The sequence below is a fragment of the Cygnus olor genome, chromosome 1 (genome assembly GCF_009769625.2).
Source record: "Cygnus olor isolate bCygOlo1 chromosome 1, bCygOlo1.pri.v2, whole genome shotgun sequence".
Classification (NCBI taxonomy): domain Eukaryota; kingdom Metazoa; phylum Chordata; class Aves; order Anseriformes; family Anatidae; genus Cygnus; species Cygnus olor.
This window is the reverse complement of record NC_049169.1, coordinates 94586655-94599990: the sequence shown is the minus strand read 5'-3', so window position 1 is coordinate 94599990 and position 13336 is coordinate 94586655. Positions and strand designations below refer to the sequence as shown.

Below are 13336 nucleotides of genomic sequence, written 5' to 3'. Positions count from 1 at the left end.
CTGTGCAGTTTGGTGACATTACAGGTGACAGTAGCCCCAGAAGGGTCCACAAGAAAGAACCTGAGCCTTTCCTGCACCTGCATTCCCATGGACCTGCACTCTCATGGCCACCTGGACCAAAGGCAGAATAGGCACGTTTGCTCCAGCTCTGCCTGTTCTCCACATCCCTGTGAACGAGGCAAGGCTTGAGGCACTACGGTTGTGAAAAAGTTAACTCTCATCAATGCTATATTTGCTTTAAAAGCATCAGCATCTGTTTTTTTCTCACCTCCTCCATCCCCTGAAGTTCCTTTCAGGTAACAGGCCACAGTCAAGGATTCCTCATGATGTTAGCACAGGAAATCTTGGGTTAGAGACGGCTGCTGTTGTTAGGACAACGTGTAGCATAAATGCTTTCATTGCTGTGTACTCCCTGCCTGGTCCCAGCCACTCTCCTTCTGCTTCACGGCCTCTCTCCCACTTGACAGGCTGCAAATGAGGTCAAATGCTCTGGAAATGGTTTGCAGCACTTTTCCTATATGTGACAAAAAGCCCCAAATGAAAGCATTTCTCAAGTCAGCACTATATCAGCAAAGATGCCTAAACTGCAGTGTTGAATTAAAAGCAGTGTTGATCAAACTGCTGCAGTTGACTGACTTTGCACAGACCAAGCACTCCATCAGAGTCTGTGAGGTGGTCATTCACCGCTGTAAGGACCGATTGAGATGCCTTCCTTTCACATATCTGAATGGCAGGTTCGGTTAACAATAATCTGTGACTTATATTTTCACGGTGCACCCATTCCATGCAATTAGAACTAGTACCCAAAGAGTTTAGACCTCATGATTACACATCTCATGGAAAACATGGCCAGTAGCATGGATTTTTCTAGCACTGTCATGGGTCTTTACTGCTTCAGATATAAGATTGCCACCTACTGACCAGTCCTCCCTACTTTGGGCTATACCCCAAATCCCAAACTTCCCTCCTAACACCCTCCATTCCCCTCCCATGATCAGCAAGACTCCACTTTATTTATCTTGCGATATCTGATCGGATTGCAACCAGAGGTCATGTAACTGTACAGCCCATTAAACACCATTTCACCTGGGCAGATGCAAATGGCTCCATTATACTTAAGTCCCATTACTCACACAGCTCACCTTAAGCATAGGGCTATCATCTGAGCAAGGCAGTAAAGGCAATAAAAATGCAGCCTGCCCAAGACATGGTTCTTGCTGGGCAGATCTGGATGTGGGAAGTATTTCTAGATAATTCCAGATCTGTTCTGCTTAATGTACAATGGGAACATATTGCCAGCAGCTAGATTTACATGTCTGGGACTAGAATATTTGGACATGTGTTGTTGGTTTGTGGTACCCTGTCCCTACCTAGGGAGCACAGGCTCTTAAATGACTTCTCATCCAAATGCATGTGAAAAGAGTATCACTGCTGGAAACTTCTCACTGTAGCACAGTTATGTTTGTGCTGGAAAACCCAGCTATCACCACCCAATAAACCAGAAGAGTGATCTTGGAGGGATTCTTTTCAGCAAATGTCCAAAAACAGCAGATATTGCAAGAGGGTAGAAGGTCATGTAACACCCATGCTACAATGCTCTTCTGAGTCTTGTTTGTTACCTTCGGCAAGCCAGACGCTCTCTGGTATCCTATTTTGCTGCTTGCTAGGCAGTTTCTAATACCATAGTGTTTCTTTAGCCACTTTTTGCTGAGTATCTCATACATTTTTGAGGCCTAGTTTTCTTTCAAGAGCTGGGGTAGCCACATTGGTCTGAAATCTGTGCATTTCTGAGTTTTCTCTCTCATTTCAGTCACAGCCCCTGCCTCTGACTCAGTGGTGTTTCTAATAGGAACCCAAAGAGGGAGGAAACAAGAACAGATAGCATCACGCCCTCCTCGTGTGGGTTGTGGTGCAGAGCTGAGACAGAAGATGAGGAAGAGCCTGTGTCGGCAAGGGAGAGGGTTGAGCTGAAACTAACCTGCATCTTGGTGATTCCTCTACTCTAATGGGGTACTGGAGCAGGGGTATGACCAGCCTCTCCTTCTCTCATACCGGGATCCAAACTGGCTATTACTAGTTCCTAACTATTGCAAGCATGAGCTGCCTGGCCTAACCTCCCAGGGCTGCAGACAAAGCTGTGCTAAGAGGCAATTAACGCTGTCGGGCAAGATGAGGGCAGGTTAGCATGGTAAAGGTCACGCACAGAGGGCACCCTGCCCTGACCGAGGGTGACACTGTGTATGCTTCCCTCTGGAAAGCGACATTAAGGAGAAGTTGACTAAGTGGCATAGGCTGCTTAGAGTAACTCTGAAACAGTGGTGGAAAGCTGAATAACTTTACTGGCAAGGAAGGACAGAGAGCTTAAGGATTTTGACAATAAACAACTGATCCTTTGACCTAATTCAAAACCTGGTCTGGTAGGAACGGATGGTGACTCAGCCTCCGAGGACTGATTAGTACTCTGCATGCCCGGATGTGCTGGCCTCAATCTGGTTCTTCAGAGACATCCGTGTGATGAAGAGCTCCTTCCATCTGGCACATATTGAGAGTTTTAGGAGGCCACTAGGCTGAAACTGAGTCAGCCACTTACTATTACAGCCAGAAAGACCTGATGCTATCCATACCAAGCTGTCCTTGGTATCCCAACCTACACAAGCTGGGACAAGAAGCCCCATACTTAGAGGTATTATGCAGCTCTCCTTAGAAAGGCTCCATGTGCATATGGATGTCCTCAAAATGTGTTCAGATGCTTTTCTTAGGTGCCTACAGCTTAGTTCCTTCACTCCTCATGGTGCTGCAGCTTTTAATAAAGTATATTTCTTGCCTCACTGGTTGCACAGTTTCAAATCTCACTTTTTGTCTCCACCAAACAAGGTGCAGCTACAGATGTAATGCTGTAACTAGTGAAGTTCAGCAATGCTTTTGTGATTTATTTTCCCAGGTAGTATAAAGAGCCACACCAGCAAAAAAGCTCACAATGCTTTTGCCTGTATCACTGCACTTACATTAAAGCTTTTGCTGATTGCAGTTGCCTGGGGCCTGGGGGTGTGGTGGGGGGTGGGGGAAAAAAAGTATTTTCCGCGTTCCTAATAGCTCTATGATTTCCCAGTATGAGATAAGGCTGGGTCATGCCGTTGATTGCTGTAACTCAGGACAGGCATCCCAGGGTAGATGGAAGGTAGACAGAGTCAGGCTGCCCATTCTGTGCACAGGACACAGCTTCACAGAAGAAACATAGAGCCAAAGCCCACACAGGACTGAATCCACACCATGGTTTTCCTCTTTTCAGTAGAGCTATTATGGTGGAGATGAGCTCTAGTATGAGGCAGGAGCAGCTGTTTTTAATGCTGTGTGCTCATTAACATCTCTTTGATTAAAATGCCAAATAAGCTGTTGGAAGGAAATAAAGTCTTGGCTACCTTCTGGCTAAGAATTCAAAGAGTTCCTGGTCAACATCTCAAGTCCACTAAGAAAGACCTCCAGCAACCAGACTCAGTGTTCATGACAGTTCTAAAGGTAGAACATCGTTCTCAAAAAACTATAAATTTTCAAACTTTCCCTATACACACTAATGCAACAAAACAAGAGGGAATCTCTCCTTGTTTCCAGATCAGAGTTCTCTGTCTCAATAGGGGAAGCAGGAAGAGGAAAATTAAATATTTTTCTTATACACCCTAGTGCAACAAAACAAGAGGGAATTTCTCCTTGTTTCCAGATGAGAGTTCTGTCTCAATAGGGGAAGCAGGAAGAGGAAAAAGAAATACATTACATTAGGAAACACTGAATGCAATATTTACCTGTCTAGTTACATATTTTTTTTTCTCTCATTATTCTTTGCCTCTTCTACTGCTAGCTGGCTTTCTGCATGAGGTCTTTCACAGGAGCACTTGACTCTTGATTTGGGAGCCAGGGTTGTAGTACTTTCTAGCTTTACCAAGGCCCATCTGGGGAAAAAAGAAGAGGAACAGCATCTGATTTTGCACCTTCTCCACATTCTTTTTGGACTTTTGCTATCTCAGCTTGTTGCACCTCACAGTTTGAATAACCCTGCTCAGCAGCCTAGTCATGGGCCAGGCATGTGCTCTTGAAGGGATTTTCCCTCTGCTCGTGCTCTGAAGTCAGAGTACGTAGGCATCTGGGTGCCCCTGGGTTTATATAACTCTGAGAGACATCTGGACTTTAAAAATCCTAATACCTCAATTTGTTATGGAAATAAAGTACATGCTTGGTGGATAAGGATGCTGTTTGCAGCTTACACCACTTGTTGAGTCAGAGGGAGGAGTAGGAGGAGGAGGAGGAGGAGAGTTTGGGTTAACATGTGCACTTCTCTGTCCCAGTTCTTTTGATAATGGTTCTGGGCAGCTGACTGTGCTCTTCCTGAAGCACATAGGAAACATCAGGAGACTGCTTCTGCCAGCCCGGCCGAGGCTCTCTGCACCAGCGCATGCAGAGGAGCGCACATTTCACAGAAGTATTTTTAGTGCTGGGGAGCTGACAAGACCTGGAAAAAGAAGGCGCCTTTCCAGAAGCCACATTGGGCAAGCGTGGGGCACCCGTCCATCCATCTCTCTGCCAAAGCACTGCCAATCTGGAGGGAAGTTGCCTTTTGCAGAGGTGAGCACACTGCTTGCCCAAGTGCCCGGGCTTCCTCTTTCCTGCTGCCCTTCTGCACTGCTGGCAGTTTTGGGGCCACACACACCTGCACGGCAGGAACCCAGCCCAGCCAAGAGGAGGTGCCCGCAGGTCCCTGTCCAGCCCTGCATGGGGCTTGCACCAGAAACCTGGCTTTGAGCCACCAAGAAGTGTCCACCCCTCCCAGGAAGAGAGCTGAGTTTTTTTCAATACCGTTTCTATTGTTCAGGAGATTAAGGACGTGGTTGAGGCTTGTGGCGTTTTTCCTCTGGGATCTAATTAGGGAGGAGGAACAATGGATCCATATACTCATTAACTCTTCAGAATCCAAAATACATCAGAAATGCCACAGTGGAGCAGGGCAGAGGTTTATCTAGCCCACTGTCCCTGCTCTAACAGCAGCTACCACCACACATCTTGGGAGATGGACATGGGAAAATACACAGTGATTCTTGGAGGCACTCCAGCACTACCCAGTACCAGTGGCAGTGTGCCAGTAACTGGATGATAAATGTTACAAATTATCTGCATATTTTTATAAAGGCAAGTTTTGCAATATTTGATATTTCTTTTCAAGCTGCAGTTCCTGGTGTCAGGGGGTTGCATAGGTGCTTTGTTTGAAGGGAAAGAGGCTTCAAGCTGTCACGACTACATCAAAAAGCCTGAAAACCTCTCTGTGCACCAAAAGCACCCATACCCAGAAGGTATAAAAAACTGTGTGGGGGCTCCATGTATTTAATAATACTTAATTTCTAAATGTTGAGGGCCTACTCCTTGATGACTGAACACCTGAGATTAGCAGCAGTGCACACAAATACCTTTTCTTTGCACAAAGATACGCATTTTTTCTTGACATTCACAACACCTTGGCTCTTCTTTTCAGAAGGAGCAAGCACCTGGCACTCTCATGATGTCCACTGAGCCCTCTGCCCACAGCATAAGCAAAAGTCTGAAAACATTCAGATATCCAAAACCAGACCCACAAGTTAAAAACAAACAAACAGAAAAACAATCAACTTTGAGGCCACCTACAGATATACATAAGCCTAGCTAGAAGAAATACTGCTGAAATGCTGTGGAGTAGATGTCTCTTTTATGGCCACCGGTATATTTTAACCAGCCAAGTCACTATTTACCAAATAAAGCTACATATAATATGCAAAATCTGCAAAATTTTGCAAAATGCAAAAAAAAATCTCGTGCATGTTTAATCATCTCATCTGCACTCTGTCCCAACTCCAGCAAGGGTTGCTAACATTAGTCCGTCAATTAAGACAGATGAACATTTAGAAAGAACCATCTGGCTAGAGAAAAGTTTCCTTTGTGTCCCCCTTGCAAATGACACTGACATGTAGTATTTGATCTTCTACTAGCTGCTCTGGGGTAGTTTGTCCCATGAGAATACAAAGAGCTTCTGCTCCCAGGGCAGAGGCAGGCTTTCCAGCAGAACAGGCTATGCTTTTAAGATCGCAGACTATGAAACCTCAAAGCATAGTCCAAGGTATTTTACAGGACGTTAGTACTACTAATTACTTTTGTTCTGTGGTAGACTTAGACTTCCTTGAGTTTTCTTTTTTTTGGTTGGTTTGTTTTTTTGTCTTTTTTAAAAAAGGGGAAGTAAATCACAACATACATTTAGGAGTGCTTTACTGTACACTTTGATAGAAAACACATGCAAATGTACCAGTGAGATTTACTGATGTTCGGCTGAGAGCAGCCCACGTAAGTTATTTCCCATTTTGCCATTTCTGAACAATGCAGTTATCCCCTGTCCATTTTCAGATACCTGCATATACCAGCTTTCAGATAGCTGGGTATCATCACACAACATTTTATTTAGGGTGGGCTTTGTCTATCTTGCAATGCATCCAGTTGCACTGGCATAGGCTGAGAGGTATCTCTTTCAGCAGATTTCTTGCTGGGTGTCTTTCTCTGTGACTGGGCTATGGAAAACCAAATTCTCCTTGGAAATCGGTAATAGCAGGGGACATGAAAAGGACACACAATTTTATTGTTACATTCAGGAGTCATTAACGACAGAGGTTTATACTGGCCTATATTTAAATCTTTCGTCTATAACTATGACCTCTTCCAAAACATGGCCAAGGTGAATGAGATCCTCCCCTCATCCCTGAAAAGATATGACTTAAAATTTAATGTTACTTAATTAATCCGAATACCAAGTTTTTCCCTTTCTAATTCCATTGTCCAACTCCGGTTATGCAAACTGTTGTTTAGGTAAAGCAATCTATATGCATTTGTATGCAGTGCCCAGAACTATATACAAAATTACAATTATTTTTTCATTAAATTTTATAAATGAGCTTTCACATATTTATTCCAGGCAATCTTTTAAAAAGAATGATCTTGCACTGAAGAAAAAGAAAAATGTTTTCAAATAAATCCAATTTTCATGAGAGAACAAGCTTTGGGAATAATTTTTGAGCATAAATACTCAAAAAAATGTAAAAGTATTGTTTGTGCAAAAATGACAGAGGCAAATGAAAGAACTTTTATTTGTTATTATCTCACACAATCTTAATTTAGGCAATAGTATCCTCAGCTAATACTACAGGAAGAAATTGGAAAGGATGAAGTTAAACTTTTAATTGGTTGTTTACTGTTTCAGTTCCACCTACCTGCTCAACAGTGGGATGGCTTAGGGATAATACTGGGTGTACTGACTGTAAATAGGCTGCAGGTTACAAGCCCGTGAACAAGCCGCGATCTGATGTAATAAATCACAAGTCAAACGCTCTTGTGGTTCGTGACATCACGGGCACTTGAAGCTCTATTTATAAGCTCTGCTGTGCGCTGTCAGAGTATTGCCAGTTCAGAAATGCCTGCTAATTAAAATGTTTAGGATTCTTTTCTTATGCTCTTTCTTAGATAGGGTGGGCAACCTATTTGCAGCAAATTTAAACCAATACAAAGACAGGATTGCTGGGGGCCACGGTTCACTGGGGCCAGGCACTTGCATTCAAGGGGACCTGGTGGAGCCGAGCATGCAGGAGCTGGGCCACCAAGCTACCAGCTTTGCTCTTTCCGAAGCAGATTTCCTTTCTGCTTCGCTAAGGTGATCTGAAGCACTGACAAAGAAATATTTGAAGAGGGCAATGGGGACAACAAAGAGAAGGCAAGTGGTGATAAGATGACGAGAAAGTGTCTGAAAATGGTCAGCATGGGCAGAAGGCTGGAGGAGCCCGTCCTGTTAATGCTCTGCTGTCCCACTCGTACAGTTTAGAAACATTCCCATCCACACCACTGTTTGTTGGGGATTTTAAGGGTCAAATTCTTCTGCTATAGCACAGAGCAAAATGGGTTTGCCTACATCTGCTTTGGATGTAGCACTTCAAGCTGCTCTAACAGGGCTGCAAAGGCAGCTGGAGCACCTCTGGGGGCTGGGAGAGGCAGTGCTTGAATTGCGACCGCCCTGGTGACCGGTCAGAAAATACAGCCCTCATCAGGGAAATGCTGAGCCTTAGCTCCTATGCGTTAGGCTGCTCTATGAGCAGCAAAGCATCAGCCGCTCCTACTGACTGGTTTATTCAGATCAGGATCAACGAATTTCCAGGATCAGTCCCTCACACAAAACCCAGCAGAGCAGCGCAGGCAGCTGCCACCCCCAGGATGCTGTGGGGTGGCTGAGGAACTTCAGAAAAAATGCCGTGTGTGTGTGCAAGGCTTTAGAGAGCAAGGCACCACAAACACTTCTAATCTGACTGAGGAGAGACACTGCAAAATCCTCAGGCATACTCACTGATTGATAAAGCAGACAACAGGAAAAGAGATTTAAGCAAGACAGGAAGAGGATATTGGCAAGCCTCTGAGGTTTATAACTATTTAATTCAATCAGAGAAAGGTAACGGCTGTTTAATTAACACCAGTGTCCCCATATAATTAGTGCAATTATGCTGAAATATATTACTCTGTTTACACCAGTTTGGCTGTGCCTTCCCTCAGTGTTCAACACATTTACACTGCTAAGAAAGCGCACCAGCTGAACATGTCTCCATCTGCTGTGCCAGCCCCCTTCCTGGGTCCCAGCTCTCATGGGACTTTATGATGGTCAACACATTGCTGTGGCTAGGAACTGGACAAAAAGTCCAATTTTAAAATTCATTAGGGAAAGCAGGGCTCCTTCCCGGTACTAAACTGCACAAAGGGTTACTGTAGTTTTAATTTGCAGTGTTGCTAAAGCCACAGCAGTCTTCTGTTAGCAGCAAGGTGATCTTTGGAGACCTACCCAAACAGCTGGAGGAAAATGGGACATCCCCAGGCATAAAGATTTTCCGTGTATCTGTCTGCGCTGGCAGACCAGCCTATGCATAGTATGTAAGAGCCTGATTTGTGCGAGGACTGAGCTTGCAGGACTGCCACTGAGGCCAGTGGACACTGCTGTTAAGCTCTTCAGAAGAGGAAGCCCAGCTCTCTGATACAAAGGCATTGGTATTGCCAGCTGAAATTACAGGCAAAAGGACAATCAGCAAGTGCCAAAGAGCTGAAAAACAGATACTTAAGCAAATCCTGTATGAAATATGCATGATACAATTTCCTTCTGCTTTCAGGATCAACTGACTAATTGTAATTAATTGAATTGTTAGGGTAAGGCCCATTTCCTAGAGGAACTTGTAAAGGATTTCCTAGAATAGCCCTCCGAGATTTCCAGGTCTCTTTCATGTCCTGCCAAACAAAACTATAAAGCAGCCAAGTAGTCCTGAACTGAGAGTCCCCTCCCTTCCCCTGCTTCAGAAAGGTGGAGGTGGTGCTCTCCTGACCTGACTGCTGCAGTTTTCCCCTTGAAATGATCCCTGTATTTCACTGGCATAATGCAGGAAGGAAGCAGGAGTGACTTGTGGCTGGCGTGATAAAGAATCTCTTTATGAGCATCGCTGCTGGGGAGAAGCTTTATCAAGGAAGAGCGTTGTGCTCTTGCGCTTGAACTCGGTCCATCTTAGTTTCTGACAATTGCTTCCAGCCAGGACTGACGTCTTGAAGCTAAAAATTGCAGGTACCCAGCGGTGCTTAGTTTGGCCTTGGCGTTTCCTAAATCCATTCATTCCCGTACAACAGACTCTGCTATCTCAAGGGCTCGAAAGGGAAAGCAAATGCCTGGGACATGCAAGGCGGGCAGGTCAGGAGCCTGGCTAACAGGCTGCAGCTGAGCACCGATGACTGGAGATAGTGACCAGAAGCTGTTCCCAGCTGGCAGCGGTTCAGCTTCCTGTGTGACATGGGGCAGTGGCTTGGGGCCAGGGACCAGTGAACAAAGTACCCTCAGTATAGCAAACAGAGATGCCAGGGACTGGGTGGCTTAGCAGAAGATGGGCTCTTCTCTGTTTTTTTAGACATAGCCTCCCGCTGCCGGGGCAGCAGCGCTGTTCAGGCTTTTTAATGACAGGGTACATGAGCAGAGGATAGTGGGTTTAAGGATGTTTGGAAATTTTCATTAGCGCTGAGGTGAGCATACGGAGAAGCAAAACTTTACTCCTGGCTTGCTGATACTGCTATCCCATCCTCTTCACAAGTCCACCAGGGATTTGTAATCCTGAACAGCAAGCGCCAGCCCGTTGGAGGCGTCTGCCCCTCACCTCAGCAGGGAACACCAGGAGGTGCAGTTTGGGCACATGAACTGTGTGCAGTACTACAGAGAGCACAGGAGCCGTGTCTCCTGCCCAGCCTCTTGCACCCTCTTCTCCATTACATGTGGACACACCGTTCCAGGTCTGAACATGGGACTGGGGACACCTTCACCTTTAAGCAGCTTTCCCATTTCTGCAAGGTCTAAAACGCCACACCTAGAAATTTCTGAGACAGGAGGAGTTAGCAATTCAAATAAGCAGCCTGATATTCAAAGCAATTGTCTGTCAGCTTCCAAGTCTTTAAAACAAGGTTGTGCAGGGACATGAGTGAAGAGAAAACACTCGGATTAATGAGAGAAGTGAGTAACAATAGACTTAATTAATCAATAACCACACCAACACCCTTCAGAACCGCTGCCAGCCAACTGGAAAGTTTCTCTTGTGTAACAAAGTCAAACTCTAAGTGCTTTATTGCTCAACGGAGAACTTTTTTTTTTTTTATTATTATTTTTTTTAAGCCTTAGGTTTGCATTTCATCTGGAATTACTGACCTTTCATAAACATTGACCCTTTCATGTGCACTTTTTTTTTTTTTCCTCTGGTGAAAGGACGAGGGAAAATGTCAATTGATATTGAATTGATAAATGAAGTGTAGTGCCTCAGAAATACCTGTGGATGATTCCTCCAGAATGAACAATGTGTCCTAGAACACATTTTGAAACGTGGACTCTGAGTTGGTATCTCCCAAGGACATACCTGCTGCATGTGCTCATGAACACGTGCTAGAAAACGTCAAAAAATATTTTCTTTCTTTTTTTTTTCTTTTCTTTTTGTTATGATAAGTGGCCTTGCTCTTCCAAGGACTATACAGACACAGAGCAGGAGACAGAAAAACCATCAACCTGAAGAGACAAGATGGCCATAAAAAAGGAGAGAGAATGGTACTGAAGAGACCAGTCAAGATAACACCGAGCAGAGCCTACAATCTAGTGCAGAAGTGGTTTATCTTAAACCAGAAAAAGGCACTCCTTATCAGGGGTAACTACACCCGCAGGTAGAGTCAGACATGCCAAGGAAGGGAGCCCCCAAAACAGAACAAGAAAAACGCTATTTTTACCTAATGGGAAAAACAGCTCTTTTAGGACTCCTTCCTGTGGCAAGCGGTTTTAAGACAGCCCCTCCACAGCCCCAGCTGAACATACAGCAGGACAGGACTCCCTCCTTATCTGACCTAATGTATTATCGTCAGTGGGATACTCCAGCTTGTCACCATGTACGCAGACAAACTAGATGCACAGACATGGATTCACTTGAAGAGCAGTTTCTTCATTCCGCTTCATATCCTGGCTGCATGTAACAACACAAGTGATTCCTGGGACCCCTCCTCATCTCGTCTAGGGAAAGAAAAGGGGGATACTGGTCCCTTATCCTTCACTGGTGACCTGGTGTTTAGGAACCAAGGCCTTGGTATTTCAGCCCCTTTTCCAGAGTTCTCAGAAAGTTCAGGAGGAATAATTCACAGTACCCTTGGGCTAGCTTTGACTCACAAATGCAATGAAAAGACGCATCATATCTCCTTACCAATATTTCTGAGTCTGCATGTTTCTTCTGCAAGCTATTTTAAAGAATAAAGCTCCCTACTCTACAGAACAGATTTGCCGCCCTTAAGTCATCTGACGAGGCTTTTAAGATCCAAACCTTCCCCCCACGCTCCTCCGTACACAGTCATTCTCCCATGTCGTGATAAGTGTTGTGAATCAGCCAGATATTTAACAAATACAGAGAAAACCCCACTGGAAACAAGTACACATTTATAGAAATTTTAAAGCTATGGTAACTGCTTAGATTCTAATCATTGCATCTAATAAAAAAAAATCCATCAGCCAAGCATCAAATTCCACAGTGAAATCAACACTGTAAGTTATGCAATGTAAGCAAGAATATTTTACATACTAGGAGACTACAGAAGGGGCAGGGAGCAGCAAGGAGAGAAAACAGTGGAGGACTGGAAGTGTCTGTGAAAGAACAGTATTTTTCCTTCTTATTAACCCTTGTGTTAGTCTTTTTTTTCTTTTTTCCCCCTGTCAACATACAAGAAGCACCCCCAAGTACACATCTGAATGTGGCCCTGTAGCTCTGCATCAAGCTAGGTCTTTCCAGATTGATAACTGGAAAGATCCGATCATTTGTGAGGCTGGCTGACCAGCTTTCAGATCCAATTTATGCAGCTTGCATAGGAAAGGGAGAAAAAAGAAAGCGTTCATTTCCCTTACCCGGGAGCTCTATGGTTGTTGTTGTCCTACGTTTTCATTAATCTTGTTTGGTGGTCCAAGCACTGCTACTCTGAAGCAAGAAAGGGATCAAAGATAGCCCTAAATGCATTTTAAATGCATTTTAAATGGATCTAAGTGTAGCAGCATATTATAGGAAACTTCTGTTCATCCAAGGAACTTGAGAGAAAGCACAGGCCACATGACTCAAATAATCTTCTGCATTATTCATTTCTGGGCCACACCGAACAATAGGCAGAGAAGTGGTGACAAACATTTAGACCCTAGGATAGATTTGCACTCTGAAACAGGCTGGTCTGTGGATTTGCCATTAGGTCTTGGGTATCTCTAGACTGTGCATGGGCAGTGCTGAGCTGAGCCAAGGCTTCCTTGCAGATCCCTGCAGCATGCTGCTATGCTGACGTACCCAGTTTGAATGAGGATGCAGTATGACCACTTTTATGCACTGCTGGGCCACAACATACAACTTTCAGACCTGAGCTGGCTGGGGACGGAGAGAGCAGAGAAAATGGAAAAAAGAGAGATTGGGTAGCAGGGAGCAACAATAACAGTAAATAATATATAAAGATAAACAGCATAGTTTATAAACAATGTAATTACAAATAACATAGTTTATCCTCAAAATATCACATCTCTGGTAATAGCATCTGCCAAAGGCCCTTATGAAGTACTTCACAGCTTCATGATGCCTTTACAGCTAAGACGCCACATCAATCTGCTGTATCTCAGGAGAGTCTTAGAAAATAGGATCATCTGTCTAATCACATAACAACGCAGGATGCAGGGAAGCTGGAATTAAAGCTGCAATCCTTAGCAGGCTAGCAGCCTTAG

General features: G+C 44.4%; 2 long non-coding RNA genes across 3 annotated transcripts in view; one reads left to right on the top strand and one right to left on the bottom strand.

Annotated features, from left to right (window-relative positions):
• The window catches only part of LOC121076130, a 71857-nt gene that overhangs the window by 21155 nt on the left and 37366 nt on the right, over positions 1-13336 (bottom strand). For both annotated transcript variants that reach the window (XR_005823341.1, XR_005823342.1), the window contains exon 4: positions 3798-3944. This is a non-coding gene — a long non-coding RNA (uncharacterized LOC121076130). The remainder of the gene's footprint in view (positions 1-3797; positions 3945-13336) is intronic.
• Positions 1-13336, top strand: part of LOC121076137 — a 44255-nt gene that overhangs the window by 17553 nt on the left and 13366 nt on the right. The gene's annotated exons all lie outside the window — the stretch shown is intronic.